General features: G+C 34.1%; 1 protein-coding gene across 5 annotated transcripts in view; it reads right to left on the bottom strand.

Annotated features, from left to right (window-relative positions):
• Window positions 1-18,505, bottom strand: part of pxb (putative Hedgehog signaling attenuator pxb) — a 341,285-nt gene that overhangs the window by 262,479 nt on the left and 60,301 nt on the right. The window lies entirely within an intron of this gene.

Here is an 18,505-nt window from a genome sequence, read left to right on the forward strand (position 1 = left end):
GAATATTTAACAGTCTATGAAATTTAACAAAATAATAACATGAAATGTATAAAATGACAAGTATACAGTAATAATTTTCTAGTTGTTCATCCTTTAATCGTATGTAATAAATAACAAGATGACTTAACTGTTCGATTCTTCGACTAACTTTAATAGATCATTACGACACCTCTCGTATATTACAGAACTAGTGCAATCGTAGTAAAAGCACATAACGAGCTGTAATTAAGGATACATCAAAAGTCAATAATGCATTATAAGGACTTTGTAATTACAATTAATTAAGACGGTCAACATTCGTTCAATAGTCGAGTTTCATTAAAACATTTTTCCTTTCTTAATTAGTCACAGCCGGTCATACGTATTATGAGAAGCCTACTTCTTTAACTGCTTTTGCAAATTGCGTACCTAATAGAGATGGACGGGGACGACATATGCTACCGGATTCAATGAAACTGATTCAGAATTGGATTTAAATGATTAAAGGATATTATTTTAGTGACTGGAATTCTAGTAATTTCTCTTAAATGTATTGGGCAATCTGCCAGAACTCTTCTTGACACACAAATACCAACATAGTATACCAGAATATATTAATTCATTAAAATTTATTGAAATTGATTTATTGAAAAGGATTTCAAGCTTGATCCTGTAACGGTATTATAATGACCTAATAACTAAAATGGCTTTTCTTAGTCTAATGTAGAAGAACCGCACATTTGCCAGGTTGCCACAATGACATAAAATGTGCTCTGTTGTTTCTTCTTCTAGGTAACAGAATCTGCATAGGTCATATGACTGTTTACCCGTTTTTGCTCATTAGATCTGCCCACCCATATTCCTTACAGGAGAAAGTATCTGCTTTTTACTGCTACATCTCCCAGAAGGTCCCATCTGCAACAGAAGGTTAGCAATTTAATTGGCTACAGCTACGGGCGAAACAGCGGCTTTGAAGATCTCAGTCGACATTCTGTCGAGCTATCGTCGCAGGTCATTTAAGCCCAGAATTTTGTCTTATCCATATTGACCTTTTCAATGATCTTTATGATCAACCAAGTATTAATATTTGCCTCCCCTCATTATTTACCCAATGTACGTTGGTTGGTGCTCTTTCATCGTTGGCATCAGTTCCTTTTTCTTCTGCATTAAGAGCTTCAGTGTTTGTGGTTATTTTTCAAATGTTGTACATTTCAAAAGCTTTGATGCGTTTTTCTAGTGATGGGTTAAAAGTTCAGAGTACCTCATGATGAAGAGGTTTTTCATTCAGATAAACGTGGAAACGTTAGAAAGTGAACCATATCCAATACTTCTAAGTTTAGAATATTTAAACCATGAGATGATTTCTATGAAATATATGACGTATACCCCTATGAACTTCATCCTGATGACACGTAAAGATAATTTAAAGGAGAGATAAAACAGTTATGAATCAACAGAGCGACTTGAAGATTAAAACATAAGAATGAATCGAGTGCCTGGATGCTCTTTGCAGTAACAGATATAGCGAAATGAAGTTCTTTAAATATAGATGAATGCTTTAGAGTCTCATGGACAGAACATAAAACCAAGAAAATACAGAATAAAAAAACATAGATAGAGACCAAGACCCAAAAATAAAAAAAAAACAAAAACCCAAAAATTAAAAAAAAACAAAAAAAAAATACAGTTAAGTCTTTCATTTCATCCTAGCATGAAATACATATAAGCGAACATGCTATAGTGCCTCTGCATATTCGCGAAATAAAATCTTTTCTGTCTTTTCTTTATCTTCATTTACTCTTTATAAATACAAGAAACCCCCAGTCCTAATGGTTCAGAGACCTGGACTCTAACAAAAAGTAATGCAAACATGAAGAAAAGTACTAAGGCGAATTTATGGAGCAGTGAATGACAATGGAGTGTGGAGAAGACGATACAACTACGAACTTTATAGAATATATCAGGAACCAGATATCGTAAAACATATTAAGATAGGACGTCTGAGGTGGCTAGGGCATGTAATGCGGATGGAACAAAATGACCCAGCTAGAAAAACGCTCCTTGATAGACCCATTGGTCAGAGAAGAAGAGAAAGATCCAGAACAAGGTTCCTTGATAACATCGATGAAGACATGAGAAATATAGGAATACGTGCTTGGTGGAGGAAGGCGATGGATAGGGACGACTGGAGAGAAATTCTTGAGGAGGCTAGGACCCAAACAGGGTTGTAAAGCCAGAATGATGATGATGAGTAAAGAAACCAGTTCACAAAAGGTTCTTACTTAGATGAACCGATGCGGTATGGAATGCAATTTTAGTATCGTTCTTTTTATCGTCTGTTTTGCCTTGTAATTTATAAAAGGCACAGATTTAAGCGAAAATCCAAAGTTTGGTTTAGACAACCATAAAAACTTCTACTTTTTGGTTTAATAAAAAAAACCTTTAACATTTAAGACATTTAAGATTTCTACTTATATAGAAATCTTTGAACTGGCCGTTACTTTGATATTTAGAACTTGCCTCACCTCTACTAACAACTAGTTTTTATACAATGAGTACATAAAATTATTTTATTTTCTCTGAGTAATTAAAAACTAATGACTCAATTACGACTTTCAAACTGCCAAAACCATTGGCGCCCGAAACACAGAAACTCAGGTATTAAAAAAGGAAAAAATAGGTTTCTTCCTGCAATTAAGTGGTTTCGTCTCAGATCACTTTACGATTCTTTCAAGTAGTTTTTGTATCTAAGAAAATTTACAACTTAAATACCACGTTTTTGTCATGAAATATATTAGATAGAATGGAGCAGATATATGAGGCCATTATTTGCAAAACTCGCTAATCGACAAAAGTTTCGAAAATTATTTTCAATATAAATGAAATATAAGTTTATTTTAATTTTAAATAGAAAGCGATTAATGTAATCAGAATTTCCCAAAACTCGTTCTTTAGCGTACAAATGCTGTCGAGAAAATTACAGTTATTTGCAGAACTCGCTCTTTGCTTTGAATGTTTACCTGCAAAACTCGCTGTTTGCTCTACCACCAATGAAATTTGCCGGTTGGTTCATGTGACGAACACGCTACTACAACAGCTGTGTTGAAGAAACAAATTTTCAAAAAGCAAAACTCTAAGCAACATTAATACAACTTTTTACGTTGTGAGCTGAACACTACTCGGCCGTTTTTTTCGATTTCCCAAAAAATGACTTTCGAGCAAAGAGCAATTTTTGTAAATATTGATCTTATATAAAGAAGCAGAGGCTAGTTTGAAGAAGGAATGCTCAAAAAGAGCTTTTGCACTGTGCTGTAGACGAAGTAGCACAAGTTTAAAAAAGGAAAAACACAGGAAAGCAGAAATAACAAAAATTGTTATTTCTACATGTATATAAAATTAGAGAAATAAACTACTTATAGGGTATAATTTTGTGTGTAAAAAGTGATGTTTTCTTATTTTAGACTTATGGTGAATTGATGAATTTAAAATACTAGAAAAAATAGAGTTACAAATATTCTAGTTTGAAATGTGTCATAAGTCCAGGAACATCACTGCAAAACGCCAGGTCATCTTCTTGGGAGAAGAAAGATACACATTCCTTTTCCCTACATCGATACCAAGAAAAAGATGTCTGGAGCCAACACATGTTTATTTTTCAATCTAGATCCTAAAACTTCTGACGATCTTTAGAAGGGCCTACTTCTCTTACTAAATCGTTCAGTTCAAATTGTGAAAATGGAATGGGATCGGTTGTGCCAGGATCGTATCAATCACTGTCTTCTTCGCTATCACCTTGCTCATCCAATGGCTCATGATCATCATGTGTATCGTCCAAAGAATCTGGAGGATGGGGGTATTGACACTTCAGGTCCATGAGGGTCAAATGAGCACAAAAAGCAGTCATCACTATGATTTTTGGGCTCCCTTCAATCCATTGTTATTCCAAAATGTAAGAACTGCTTTTTACCTGTAACCGTTGCCTCAGTTCTTCAACATACACTGAACAAACTTTGTGTGGGGTCCAGCTTATCTTGATCGCCTAACTTTATACCAAAATAAGCGAAATACACTTTTTCAACGAAATCGGAAACGCTTCTTTGTTGCTTTTTAACGGTATAGCTACCTCAAATGTAACAGAAGGGGAATCTAGCGAGTTTATACATCTTCTGGTAACCATTGTCCAGTGTCTATACAACACAATAACTTCACAACACAAGAAAACAGTCACTACTTTAAAGCACTAGTAACAGCAACACGTGAACTGCACCTTGTAAAGAGCTGCTGTAAACAGTATCAGTGGCTGCTTGTTAACGGCGGGGTAAGGGACAGCGCAACAGATAGGCACTGACCTGACATCAAAGAAGGCGCAGTGAGTCAGCAAGTGATTGAGGAAGAGGACGGTAAGAACAAGTGCTGAATACTGCTGGTTTATCCTAATTACTCTTTATTATTTTTATATAATTTTGTGAAGTAGCTGTACGTGATGGAATTTTTTCACTATTTTTGCCGAAATCAGCGTTTTTGCCAAAATCACCACAGTATGAAAATTACTTATTAAATGTTAAACAATTTTTTGGTCGCAGACCTGTGAATCAATCTGCTTTTTGTAAAGTTTTTATATAGACTTTCACCGACTTATTATTCTCTTTGTTTATTAATACTAAAAATCCCATTACTATGAAGCAAACTGGAAATGATAGCTGCAAAAGACACAAACCATCTATCTTTTCGTTAAGTGGCCCTATTACGGAATCGTAAACCATTTCTTAAAATGAAAATTATATCAATTTCCCAGGGCAATTAAAAATTAATGGCTTCATTATTACTTTAAAATGACTCAGAAGTTTTGACGTTTTTCTTGAAATATTTAATTTACGGCCAATAATGAAGGCCGTAAAAGTTTCAAATAAAAAGGGAAATTTGTACGGCAATTACCAGTTTTAGAATAGTTAACGGCCACATTCAGAACTTCTCTAAAATTTATGGGCTTCAAGTAGCAGTTATGAGTATACCATTTGTTAAGTCTTTGTTGAGAATTTTGGTGTTTCTGACAGGACCGGCTTCCAGCTGCTTCTGAGCTATAAATTAAGACATTAAAATGAAAACTTCTAGAAGTGCAAATACAGATATAAATAAAGCAACATGCTTAAACGAATACTTACAATTTTACTCCTCTTAGGAAGAGTATGTCCCGAGAATTTTACAAGAGAGACGTCACTATTATTGTTTTCTCTCTACTGTTTTTCAATCGGAAAACAGTGATTCGCCCTTTTGTAAGATCTGTTCAACTTTGAAACGTGTAAACTACATTTCATGGTATGTATAATTTCTCGTGGAACCAACTTCAAGTACCCTCCTCACTGACCTGATCTGATATGTACATTTGGGAGATGCTGAAGAAGTTTAGCCGGAAGTTCGTTATTTAAAATGAGGGATGGACGTTAAAGCCAGGAATCATGTCACGTCTGGATTCTTCTGAGATGTGGTTGTTTTGACAGAATGATGACAGAATTTGCCGTTGGACAGAATGAATAACAATAAGGAACTATTGACAACAGTAAAGCGAAGAAGAGATCAGTGGCTGTAGTCAGCATTTTTTTCAAAAATAGACTTTCACGATAAAGCCGATCTTTAGTATTGCAGTAAACAGAATTATTTAGGTCGAAGAAAGGATGTTTGAGCATTTCAAAGGAAGCGTTTGAGGACATACATTTACATAACAAACTGTCATTATTTTTCATGCAGAATCATTCCTTGAAGTAACACCCTGTATATTATACAAATACCGTAAAACGGGGTTACTTTGCATCATTTTTTTTAGTTTTATTATCTTAGAGTGGATATAATGTTACTCGACAGAAGATCTGAACTTTTTATTATAAAAATATATTGAACAGGTTGTAATATACCTCTTATTATAGCTATTTTTCAGGCATATTGCATAATTAAGAGAAAAACCTAGTTTTATTAGTTTTGCAAGGTTTACTCTAGAAAAGTGATTGCTGGTGCATAGTAATTCTACAGGATTTTAAACTTTGCACCAATTAAATGCAAGAAATTGTTCGTCGGCCCAGTTTTTTGAATTTAAACCTATTTACATTTATAAAAGGAGCATAAAAGTAAAGAACATTGCATCATTTTAAATGAACAAACTTTATTATAACGATAATAGTAAAAATACAAAGTTTAAAACTAATCCCACCACAATTTGTCGCATTCTGGAACAATGTATAATCCTCATCTGCAAATTTTCGTTCGAGGGATTATGGTGAGAATTACATTGTCCCAAGAATACCATATTTCCTCGGATCTTTCTAGCCATTTCCAAAACTTGTAAGAATTTTGCTATTTCATTGATCATCGCTCCATCATTTTCTATTGCTGTTATCACTCGAGTGTAAACATGATCTTCATATAAAAATAAAACGTACCTGCTCACCATTATTTTTTTTAACATTATCTTATTCAGAGTTTTTAACTTTTTCAGCAATATTTGTTCCAAGAGAACCTGAGGCGAGTTTTTCATTAAATTCGCTTTCTTCTTCCATCTCTTGCAGCACATTTATTTCATCATTTGGTGAATCCCTGCCTAGTGGAAAGTAGTATTTCAAAATAATGTCCTTGTCTGAATCTGTATAAACTTGTGTGTGCTGGTAAATCTTGTTTCAGATTATAATGTAGTTTGAGAAGAAATGGAACTCGATTGATACTCGATATAGCTTTATTGTTCTTTAGACTTGTATCGTCAATGATTATGATTATGATTATGATATCGAGGGCAACTGTCATACACCTTGACTTATGGCGGCGTTGCCAGTACAATGTTGTCAGCTGCATTACAAATTAAAAGTAAAAATATACGAACAGAACCAACTGCAACTTTCTGGTTTAACAGTTTGATGAGATGTGGAAGTAGATGCTTCAGTTAGATCTTTTAAACTTATTTCAGAATGAGTAATAGTTTATCCTGTTGTAACAGTTATTTTCTTTTTCTTCCCACGTGTCTTAAACTGTATGGCTTCCTGTCTTTTATATTCTAAATACCGAATGCAAGTGTTTTCCATATCCGACGAACTTGATTTACTATTATTTGTTGTCTCAGAAAATAATAGAATTTCGAGGTTAATATTCGAGTCGTTGCTGATAAAAACTAGCGACAAGTGAATCAGTAAGTCGCGCGCGTCTTACTGATTTATTGCGATGTTGCCTATGTGTTCTTGAAAATACCTAAACAAAATTGAGTGTAGGTTCATAGATAATATATTACACGTTCGGTGCAAACTGCAAAGCTGCTCAGTTCAAAGTAACCCCGTTTTACGGTATGTATTATTCAAATGGACTAAAAGCTGACTTTCAAGATATCCAAGTTTTCAGGCAATTAACATTCGAGTGGTAACGTACGGTCCCTGACACCGACGTAGTGGATTTTTCGCGCTAAAACTCAAATGCTCATGTTTTGTCCGCGCGGCCAGGTAGCTTTCGAATCCTCATCACGCTATTCAGTCTTGAAAAATCTGTGGCCGAGTGCGGATAGTTCATATGTTATTCGACTTGACGGTGTGAGCGACCGAGGTCACCATTTGTGTTATGCTCAATGGTAAGGTTTTGTCGTTTTTGGTCCATGGTCAGTTTAAATAATAGATATTCATTTTAGGAGTTGTATGTGAATGTGGCTTAGGAAAGAGAACAAATCAGGTTGCAACAACTTTTTGACGAAATTGTTGCTAATTCCGAACCGAAACCAGAAGATGACGACACAAGTTTGCAAGATGATTGTTCAGAAGTTCTAGAATATCATGTACCAGTAGAAGTAATACCGCGCATACCACGTTTGTTTGGGAAACATGGAACAAGGTGGAGGAAACATCATGAATTTAATTGTAACGTTCGAACTCGTACTGAAAATCTTCTACCCAATCTGGCAGAACCAAAAGGTGATATTAGGCGAAAATTGGTGATAAAAGAGATTTGGGAATGTTTTTTCACTACAGATATTCTAGAAAAAATAGTAGAATGCACCAATAAGTTCATAGCATTGAAACGCTATGACACAGTCAATAACAGAACGGCTAGGCCAATTGATCTTATAGAATTAAAAGCTCTGTTTGGGCTGTTGTACATATCTGGCGCTAACAAAAGCAATCATCAGAATGAAGACACATTCGGTTCGATGACAAAAGTACTGGAATACAAAGGCAAGAATTCGACAAGTTGGCCGCGATAGTGAGATTTTTGAAGCTTTTAATTCTAATCTACCGAAGCATTACAATCTTTCAGCATATACTACGATAGATGAAAAGTTAGAAGCCTTTCGCAGCAAATGTTGACATCGTGTAACTGTTGTAGGAACGTTACGAAAGAATAAATCTCAAATTTCTCTAGTGCTAACACAACCCCAGAAATAATCATAGATTATAATAAGACTAAAGGAGGAGTGGAAGTCGTGGACAAGCTCTGCGCGGCATACAATTGCGCTAGAGCAACCTGTCGCTGGCCAATGGTCATTTTTTACAAATGTTTGAATGTCGCTGGGATAAAATCCTACATTATATACAAATCGAATACAGACACACGTATTCCTAGACGAAAGTTTTTGGAAGACTTAGGTTTTCAACTTATTGACGAACATATTCGCAGACTAGCTCTAGAACAAAATATTCCAAGGACAATTCGTATGAGGTTAGTGGAAATTTGTGGCAAGTAGACAAGAAATCAACCTATCCAGAATAACGTGTATGGAAGATGTACGTTCTGCAGTAGGAGAAAAAAATAAGGAAGCAAACGGACAATAGTTTCAGTTTATGTTGGACATTTGTTGAATAGGTTTATTTTTTTTGTGAAATTTTGTTTGTGACTCTATGTTTGTTGATATTTTGTATTCAAAAACTTGACATGCTTTTATAAATTGTTCGTCAATTATGTTAGTACCTAAAAGAAGCCATTTTTTTTTTAATGTGCTTAATGTAATTTTTTTCTCGAAAATAAATAAATATTGATCATTTCTTGCTATATTCTTATTTAAATATAGTTATATTAAATATTTAGTCACATCAAAATATTAACAGAAAGTCACAATCTAAGATATTCATTATTAAAAGCCGACGTTACCATCTATGTTACAAGAATTCACGTTACCGGTGCGGAAGGGTAAGAATTTTTGATCAGTATGACCAAATTTTCAGCCAATTTAACTGAAACCATTTTTACATAGCGACCAAGCGAAACGAAGGAAGGCTTCTGGTCCTGACGAAATACCTGCAGAATTGTTAAAACTATTAGATAATGAGAGTGTTGCGATTATCACATCCTTCTTTAATAAGATATACAGCAGCGGCAAATTACCAGACAACTGGTTAGAATCGATATTTATAACTATTCCCAAGAAAAAGAATGCCAGACAGTGTAGCGACTATCGACTTATCAGTTTAATGAGTCACACGCTCAAAATTTTTATGAAAATATTGCATTGTCGCATATATAAACTTTGTGAGGGGATAACTGGTGATGAGCAGTTTGGTTTCCGAAACGGTATGGGTACTCGAGAAGTTCCTTTTTGCATGCGAATACTCTTACAAAAGAGCATTGAGTTTAGGAAAAATATTTACGTATGTTTTATAGATTTCGAAAAAGCCTTTGATAGAGTACCACATACATTATTATTTCAATGCTTAGACTCAGTTGGTCTGGACACGTATGACATTAGATTGCTTAAAAATCTTTACTACAATCAGACCGCTTGTGTTAAGGTGGACCAAGAGGTTTCAGCTAAAGTTTCTATTAAGCGTGGTGTCAGACAGGGATGTGTTATGTCACCGATGTTGTTTAATGTCTACACTGAACCAGTTTTTGAAATAGCGTTAAATAATCGCCGCGAAGGTGTTAAGATCAGTGGTGAAATTATTAACAACATCAGATACGCCGATGACACCGCAATAATGGCAGAGAGTCTAGAAGACCTTCAAACCCTGTTGAATGCTGTAAACAACGAATGCACTGAAAAGGGCTTAACAATCAACGCAAAAAAAACAAAATGGATTGGGGTCGGAAAAATTAATATCGAAGACTCAGTTTTAAGATTAAATAACAAAATCCTGGAAAGGGTGGAACACTTTAGATATCTGGGTAGGTGGATTGACTGCAGGGTTGAAAGTGACGAGGAAATTTTGACCATAATAGAACTCGCACGGAAAAACTTTATTAACTGGCGTTCTGTATTATGCAGTAGAAGTCTGTCGTTGACCATACGTCTAAGAGTATTGAAGTGCTACGTCTGGTCCACTTTGTTCTATGGATGTGAAACCTGGACAAAAATAAAAAAAATAAAAAAATCTTAACAAATTAGAAGCGTTTGAGTTATGGTGTTACCGTCGCATGCTCAGAATCCCGTGGACAGCACACATTTCTAACGAACGCGTGCTAGAGACCGTGCACAAAGAGCGAGCATTGATCAACATCATTAAAATGAGAAATGTCCAATACTTCGGCCATATAATGAGAGGACCTAAATATTGCTTACTCCGGTTAATCATTCAGGACAAAATCGAAGGAAAACGTTTTGTCGGAAGAAAACAACTGTCCTGGCTGCGTAACATTAGACAATGGACAGGTAGAACGGTCGAGGAATTGTTTCATCTAGCTGCCGACCGAGAATCATTTCATCAGCTTGTCAATATGACGATAGTCAACGCTTGAATACAATCACGGTACACAAAGAAGATTTTTACATAAGAAAAGTGCCGAGATCGTTTATTATGAATTCTACACAACAAACACCATTTCTCTTTTATAGTCTATTGTAATAGAGAGTCTGTTGTAAATATAGTGTCGTACATAGTTAAATCTGGTATTTTTATAACAAGCTTATTGATTTTGTTTAATTTTTAAACAAAGTTTATCTTTATCTTACTTATTAATCGCAGATATCCAGTTAGCGATCTATCATACCTGTATATTTATTGCACGGAAACTACTAGTTTAAAAAGTACAAGCAAAACAACATAATACCATGTTAAGCACTCCATCTATCGCTTAATCTACCTATCTATTACGTTGGCTATACAGCAGTGAAATCTGAAAAACGTTTACATCTTACTTGCTGTAACTATAAATACTAACGATGTACAAAATAAAAACTAAAATAATGATGGATCTTTCTAAAATTACTTTTGAGAAAGAAACCGCTTCCTTACAACGTTTAGAGCTCAAAAAGAAACATATTTTTATAAAACTCACCTACCTCCGACGAGGCCGTGAATGGAGAGATAGCTATTAACTCGTGAATAAACTTGAAAGAAGAAGAAGGAATAAGTTTTTATAGGATGGAACATTAAACCTACTTAGACTGAAACTCGACTACCTGGATGATTATCAAAGTTTCTACTTTTAAGTGCGCAAAGTGAAATTGTACAGTTAGAAAACCGTAAGGAAATTAGGATGCACGACAAAGTTGGAATTGAAAATTAGATTTTGTTTTCTCTAAAACTATAATTGGAAACTTTTATGCCTTAATTCGAGAATAAGCGAGGACTGGTGAGCGTTATTACCGCGTATTTTCTGCTGGAAAATCAACAGTGTGTTAAAGCTGTTATGTATTATATTATAAAAGACTTTTGATCATTGTATTAGCTGTACATTGTTGCTTCCGCTTTGTTTAATGTATGCAATTTAAACAGAAATTAAGAAACAGTAGAAAAATTTGGGTATTTCATAATTAGACCAGTCATTTATTTATTTATTGACGGGCTAAACCCTGTTTCAGTTTTTGTACAATATGTATAAAATACAGTAAGATACATAAGCTAGCTTCAACAGTTGTTTAACATGTTTTTTAAAAGATGCAGTTGAAGTATTAAGTAATTCTAAATCTGATTGGTAATTGTTCGCAGTACGTTGATGATGGCAATAACCCTGAGTCCTCAAGAAATCAAATAGACTATATATACTTTACTTGTAAAGGAGCGTTTCCGAAATGTCGCCAAAAAAGTCACTACATTTCCTGGGGCAGATATTGGATCTGATCATCAACCACTTGTAGCAGATATTAAACTAAGGTTAAAACAAATTCAGCAACAAAAACCAAAAACCAATGTACTTAACTTTGACGATATAAACATAAAACATAACATTAAAAAAGAATTTAATAATAGAATAAAAAACATCGGAGAACAACTAGAAGATCCAGAATCTATGGAGTGAATTTAAAAACCAAGTTAATGAAATCTCCACAAACAATGATTATAGAAAAAACCTAATCAAGAAAAATAAATGGATGACAGACATCTTGAAATTAATGGAACAACGTCGACTGATAAAATCTAATGAAACAGAATATAGACACCTGCAGAGAAGAATAAAAAAGGAGATCAAATTAGCCAAAGAAAAATGGATGAGAGAAAGGTGCGACGAAATGGAGGATGTAATATCTAAACAAGACATTTAATATGCACAAAAAACTAAAAGAAATAAGTAACATATTTAAAAAACGAGTTCCCTCTGTACTCGTTGACAATAATAAAAAAAACCATTGTAAATGAGCACGAAATAAGAGAAGAATGGCAGCTGTATATATCAGAGTTGTTTGAAGATGGCAGGAATAATATTGACGAATTCTACCAAAACTGTACTGACGGCCCAGAAATTATGAAATGCGAGGTAGAACACGCTATAAATAATGCTAAAATTAGAAAAGCTTGTGGTCCAGATGATACACCAACTGAGTAGCTGGCACTAATAGAGGATAATAACATAAAAGTAGTAGTAAGACTTTTTAATTCAATATATAACACCGGAGTGATTCCCACAGATTGGCTCCAATCCATCTTTGTCGCAATACCTAAAAATTACAATGCGAGATAATGCTCAGAAAATCAATTAGTTAGCCTAATGAGCCACACTCTTAAAATTTTCCTAAGAATACTTCACAACAGAATTAGACGCAAATGCGAAGAAGATCTCGAAGATACCCAATTTGGTTTTACAAATGTTATGGGACCAGGGAGGCACTTTTTGCGCTTAACATCCTATTACAAAAATGCCGTGATCAAAGAAAAGATGTATTTGCATGTTTCGTGGACTTCGAAAAAGCATTCGATAAACTACAACATGTAAAATTAATGCAAATACTGAAAAATATCGGAATAGATGACAAGGATATTCGTGTCATTAAAAATTTGTACTGGAATCAAACTGCTATCGTAAAAATTGGAGATAACTACATCGATGAAATCTCCATACAAAGAGGAGTCAGACAAGGTTGCATTTTGTCGCCAACATTGTTCAATGTTTACTCGGACCAGTTATTTAAAAAGGCACTAGAGAGACAACCATATGGAATAAAAATCAACGGGGAACTACTTAATGTGATTAGATATGCAGACGATACAGTAATTCTTTCAGATAATATTGAAGGTCTTCAAATTCTGCTTGATCGTATTCACGAGGAAGGAGAGGAAATGGGCATAAAAATAAACTCAAAACAAAACCAAATTTTTAGTATTTAGTCGTGACCCACATCCCGATGTAAAGCTTCAATTAAACGGAGTCCAAGTTGAGAAAGTCCACAAAATGACATATTTGGGAACTGTGATAATGAACCAACTAGATCCAGACATAGAAATAAAACATAGAATAGCAATGACTAAAACTACTTTTATGAAAATGAAGTCATTTCTTTGCAACAATAATCTCAGTTTAGAACTAAGACAAAGAATGGTTAGTATTATTAGTTAAGTACGTTTGGTCCGTACTTTTGTATAGTGCAGAAGTGTGGACGCTAAAAGTATCGATCATAAACAAAATTGAAGCATTGGAAATGTGGGTTCATAGACGATTGCTGAAGATACCTTGGGCAGCAAGGAAAACTAATGAAGAAGTACTAAGGAGCGTCAACAAAGATAGAGAACTGCTAAAGACCGTTAAACATAGAAAAATGTCTTATCTGGGACATATAGTAAGGGGAAGTCGATATAAAATATTACAACTGATCCTTAAAGGTAAAATAGAGGGCCTTAGAGGTGTGGAAAGAAAATAAGTTTCTTGGTTAAAAAACATTCGTGAATGGAAACAGATAACAAATGCAGGACAATTACTCCACATTGCAGAATATCGAGAAGCCTTCGCAATGGTGATCGCCAACGTCGGATAATTCTGATATGGCACGCGAAGAAGAAGAAGTTGTATTCTTCCTAGGTACAGATATTACGATTAAATTACCTATAACTGTAAAGGTAGAGTCTTATAAACACTTTTGAATTTGCAATTAAAAAGATAAGGGTCCATCGAGATAAAAAAATAAATCCTAAGTTAGACCACAAAATACATTTTCACACATTTTCATTGGAATCGGTTCAGTGGTTTTGGAGATTAGAGTGAACAAACATCGCGACACGAGATTTTTATATAAAGATATATAATATAAAGATTTGAAGTTAATTTACTACCTTATTAATATTTTTAATCTTTAGCGTAATGTACAATATAAGCAAATACATTTTAGGTATTTTGTTTTATTTCTATCTGCTTAATTTGTACTAAGTAGCATAATTGAGAAACGTACCTATTAAATAAACAAGACGAATAGCCAGATTCCTTATTTTACTACTCTTGAAACAAACAACAAAAATTGACAAAACTGTTTCCAGTTTCCACTATAAACCTCGTCGTAAAATGTTTCGAAACTGCTGACTGTTTTATAACCGAAAGCTACTCGGTAGAACTTATCTCGTTTACACACACTGGAAAAAGGACTACAGAAGGAATCTTTTATGGAAATTGATTTAAATATTGAGATTTGTTTGAATGTAAACCGGCTACGTTCATTTATGAAAAATGAGGTCGGGACCGAGAAACATTTATTGGCAGTAACCTGAACTTACCATTTTTGATAGCTCGCCAAAGTTATGTCAGTAAATATGTAAACAACTTATTTGTCTCTCACAAATCTTTGGATTACAATTTATTTATTTACTTGAAAAAGAACCGCAAAAAGTACTTACAATAGTTGTGATATAAGTTTGTTAATCCATGGTATTGATCTTACACAGTATTTGAACATTCAAGTATTTATTTTGTGAATTTTTTGGACTTTCTTAATTTCTGTCAAATTTTAAATATCAATGAAATGTAAATACATGATACCAAAAAACTATTCTTCTTTATTTGTATTATAAACGAAATAAAATCATTTTTATTTATAATTTTAGCAGACTTTTGCATTAATTAGTTTTAAACACTAAAGTTGACCAAAGTCACTAGCTTTAATATCACTAGCTCCGGATTAACAATGGTCCTATTTGCTGTTTAGCCCCCGCCCAAAAAAACTTTTAAAGTGACGAAATTGAAGCAGTTCCTCCATGTACTTTAAGAAGGCAACTCTCGGCATGACATCATTGCGCAGACCAAACGAAAATTAGCACGCTATAAAACACACCTTCTTTTCTTTCGCTCCTCCAAAGACCAAAAGACCAGAAAACCAGGCCACCACCACCAGTGAACCACGAAGACGCCAGTGCCACAACCCACAAAAAAACAAACACGTCCTGAAGAGGCACGAGCCTAAAACAGGACACCAAAACCATCCAAAAACAGAAGCCATCAAACAGAAAGACAAGCAGGACAATGGGTCTTTGTACCATGATAAGAACACATATAATTGAAGAATATAAATAAGAAAATACGTATTTAAACACTTAGGTGTAGAAAACATTAAATGGTAGTTGTACATAAAACAGTCTGTTGTTGCGCACACAGTTACACTCAGGAGTAAGGGCTTTTTTTCATCTATGTAAACTGTCAGCACATTGTTGCGTTCTAAAAGGATTTACGCCTTAAATATGTTAAATGTCTATATCAATAGCTCTGTATAAATGGTTGCATAGCTAGTAGGCATCTATTTAGTTCTGTGTTTTGACAGGTCAGGTTCGTTGATGCTGTATTTTGTCTTTCGTCGACGTTTGAAGTGTACAGACCGCATTTCAGTCATACAGCCAGAGTTGAGAATTATATTTCTGGATTCTTTGGAGAATAATTATATTAATGGATACTGGATTATTCCATTGAGCTATAGCTTATAGTATGGAACATTAGTTGGAGCCTTTTTGTCTCTGTAGGTATGTTTTCTATATAAGTCACGTGTCTCTCCTACAAGAGTTTTCAGGAGATTGTGGATAGACTGGATATGGAAGGTTGATTGTTATGTGGAATTAAAGGTTAGTGACCGATTTATATTAACCCACATACTACTACTGTCCTTTTAAGAGGCAATCGATCTATTTCCATTAAATTGATAACTTAAACTTAACGTTGATAGATGGCGCCTGTAGGGTTTACTGTCAAACATACCGATCAAGACATTTCATCAGTTGCTGGCTTTAAAAGTTTGTTTACGTACCGGTATAGCATTGTTTTGTTTTGTTTGGATGTTGCTAATTGGATGTTTATGTTTTTTTTTTAATTTCAAATTAAATGTGGGCGTTTTACATGATTTGCTAGTAATTGCTTTACTTACGTGTAATTATAGTGGAAATATTGCTTTGAGTTTTTTGTTACTTTCTTGTGTACGACCATTTTTGTTTTGTTCTTTTAATAGAACAGTAGTAATAAGCACTACAAAATGGTTATTTTTTAGGAAACCGTTCAAATTGTGTGAGCTAATTGTAGAACTTGAGACAGATGAGATTCCAACGCCTCCTGATGGTATAATTATTTTTCTTCCAGACAATGCAAATGATAATATAACAGATTGCGATTCAGGAGACGAGGATGTCACAACGATAGACCATTTACCATGAAACCAGCTGAGAATTGACGTGGAGGTTATTTTCAACAATCAAGATCAGAGTGCAGAATAGTCGTATTCCGTCGACGACGACGTACCTCTTGCCACACTCCGCAAAGAAAAAACAAAACCTTCGATTAGTCTCGAAAAACTATGATCTGCATAATGGCTTATAGGTGATCAGCATCCTAAAGATGTTTACTGGAGACCAGAAATCGGACCTAAACAAAATCGCACGCCATTACAGCTCTTCAGACTGACCTATTTATATTGACCCAGGGGTTAATATTTACCTGGATATTCAGAGGCACAATTTAATAACTTCTCTGCTTAACTGTCTTTTTTATATTAAACAGTTACATTTTTTCCTTGGTTTGCTTTGATAATGCTAATTTTGTTTAATAATTTTTGTTTGTGAGTTTATAGCCACATTTTTTATTATAAATTAAGACATTAGCATATAGTTCGTCACAACATCTATTACGAGGCAATTGTTTATGTATTACGAGGCAATTCAAATCTTGACGGTTTCTAATCGATACATGCCATTTAGTGTGTTTCCTGTGGTGAGTAGCTCTCCCAGTGTCTTCTACAGGCTTGGTTGCTAAAATGTTGCTTATGTAAAGAGGTAGGCTTTAATAATGGAGGATATCTGGAGCGCAGTCTATTCATTTCGATGTCAAGCTTGTCATAGTGGATGGTTAGTTGGTGTTAGCCTGAATTTTTCTATATTCTCTGAGAAAAAAAAATTTCTACGTAGCTTCAACAATGGGATGTGACTTAGTATGGAAAGCCAGTAGTACGGCGTTGGTCTAATTGTACCTGAGATCATTTGCATTGTCTTGTTTAATTGGGTGTCAGCAATAATAAAGATCTTATTGCAAAAACTGAGGCATATTTAGATATATTGTTCTCAAAAAAAGTGCATTAGAGATGCGTTTGAACCAGTGTTTAGAATTAAATGTATATTGATAAATATGGTTCAATTTTCTCTAAAATATATTGTTTTATTTAGTTAGGTCTTTATTTTGTTCTCCTCTTTAGTTAGGTAATGTTGCAGTTGTGAAAATTATACAAAGAATGTGAAAATTATACAAAAAATGTGAAAATTATTAATTTTTTTAATGTATTAAACAGTAAATAGATACATATTTATAAGTAAAATGAACAAAATATTATTAAACCTCTTGCGAACTAAAAGAAACTAGAACACATTCACACAACTACTTTTCTTAGTGTCATTCTCACCCTCGTTTTAATTCATCTCTCGACATTCATCTTAAACAATAGAATACCTCACCTTTCCCTTCTCGTAATGCACTGAATTAATACTTAAATTACTTTCAAATTTGTTCTCATTTTATCATTGTGTTTTAATATAATTTTAGGAGCTATTGTGGCCATTGTGGCAAAACTGAATCTTTTATGAGTCAGACATTTCTGTTGATTCAGATGCCTTAATATTTTATCAATAAAGGCAGAAAATTTTATGAGTTCTATCACGATTTGAACAACGTATGTTATCTCAAAGTTGTTGTTTTTTGAAAAGAAATTGCATATTAGAAGGTAATTAGATAGATATATTACAATGCCGATATTGCTGTCCCCTTTTTATGAAGTAACTCAGTACCTGACAGCAATAAACAACTAGATATATAAATAAACAACATTTGTTTTTAATAATTCGAAGATATTAATTAGTCCAATCAATTCTTCTTCTTGGAGCAGCAGCTTTTCTAGCTTGTGGTGAAC

This window comes from Diabrotica undecimpunctata, chromosome 6, assembly GCF_040954645.1.
Source record: "Diabrotica undecimpunctata isolate CICGRU chromosome 6, icDiaUnde3, whole genome shotgun sequence".
NCBI classification, from domain to species: domain Eukaryota; kingdom Metazoa; phylum Arthropoda; class Insecta; order Coleoptera; family Chrysomelidae; genus Diabrotica; species Diabrotica undecimpunctata.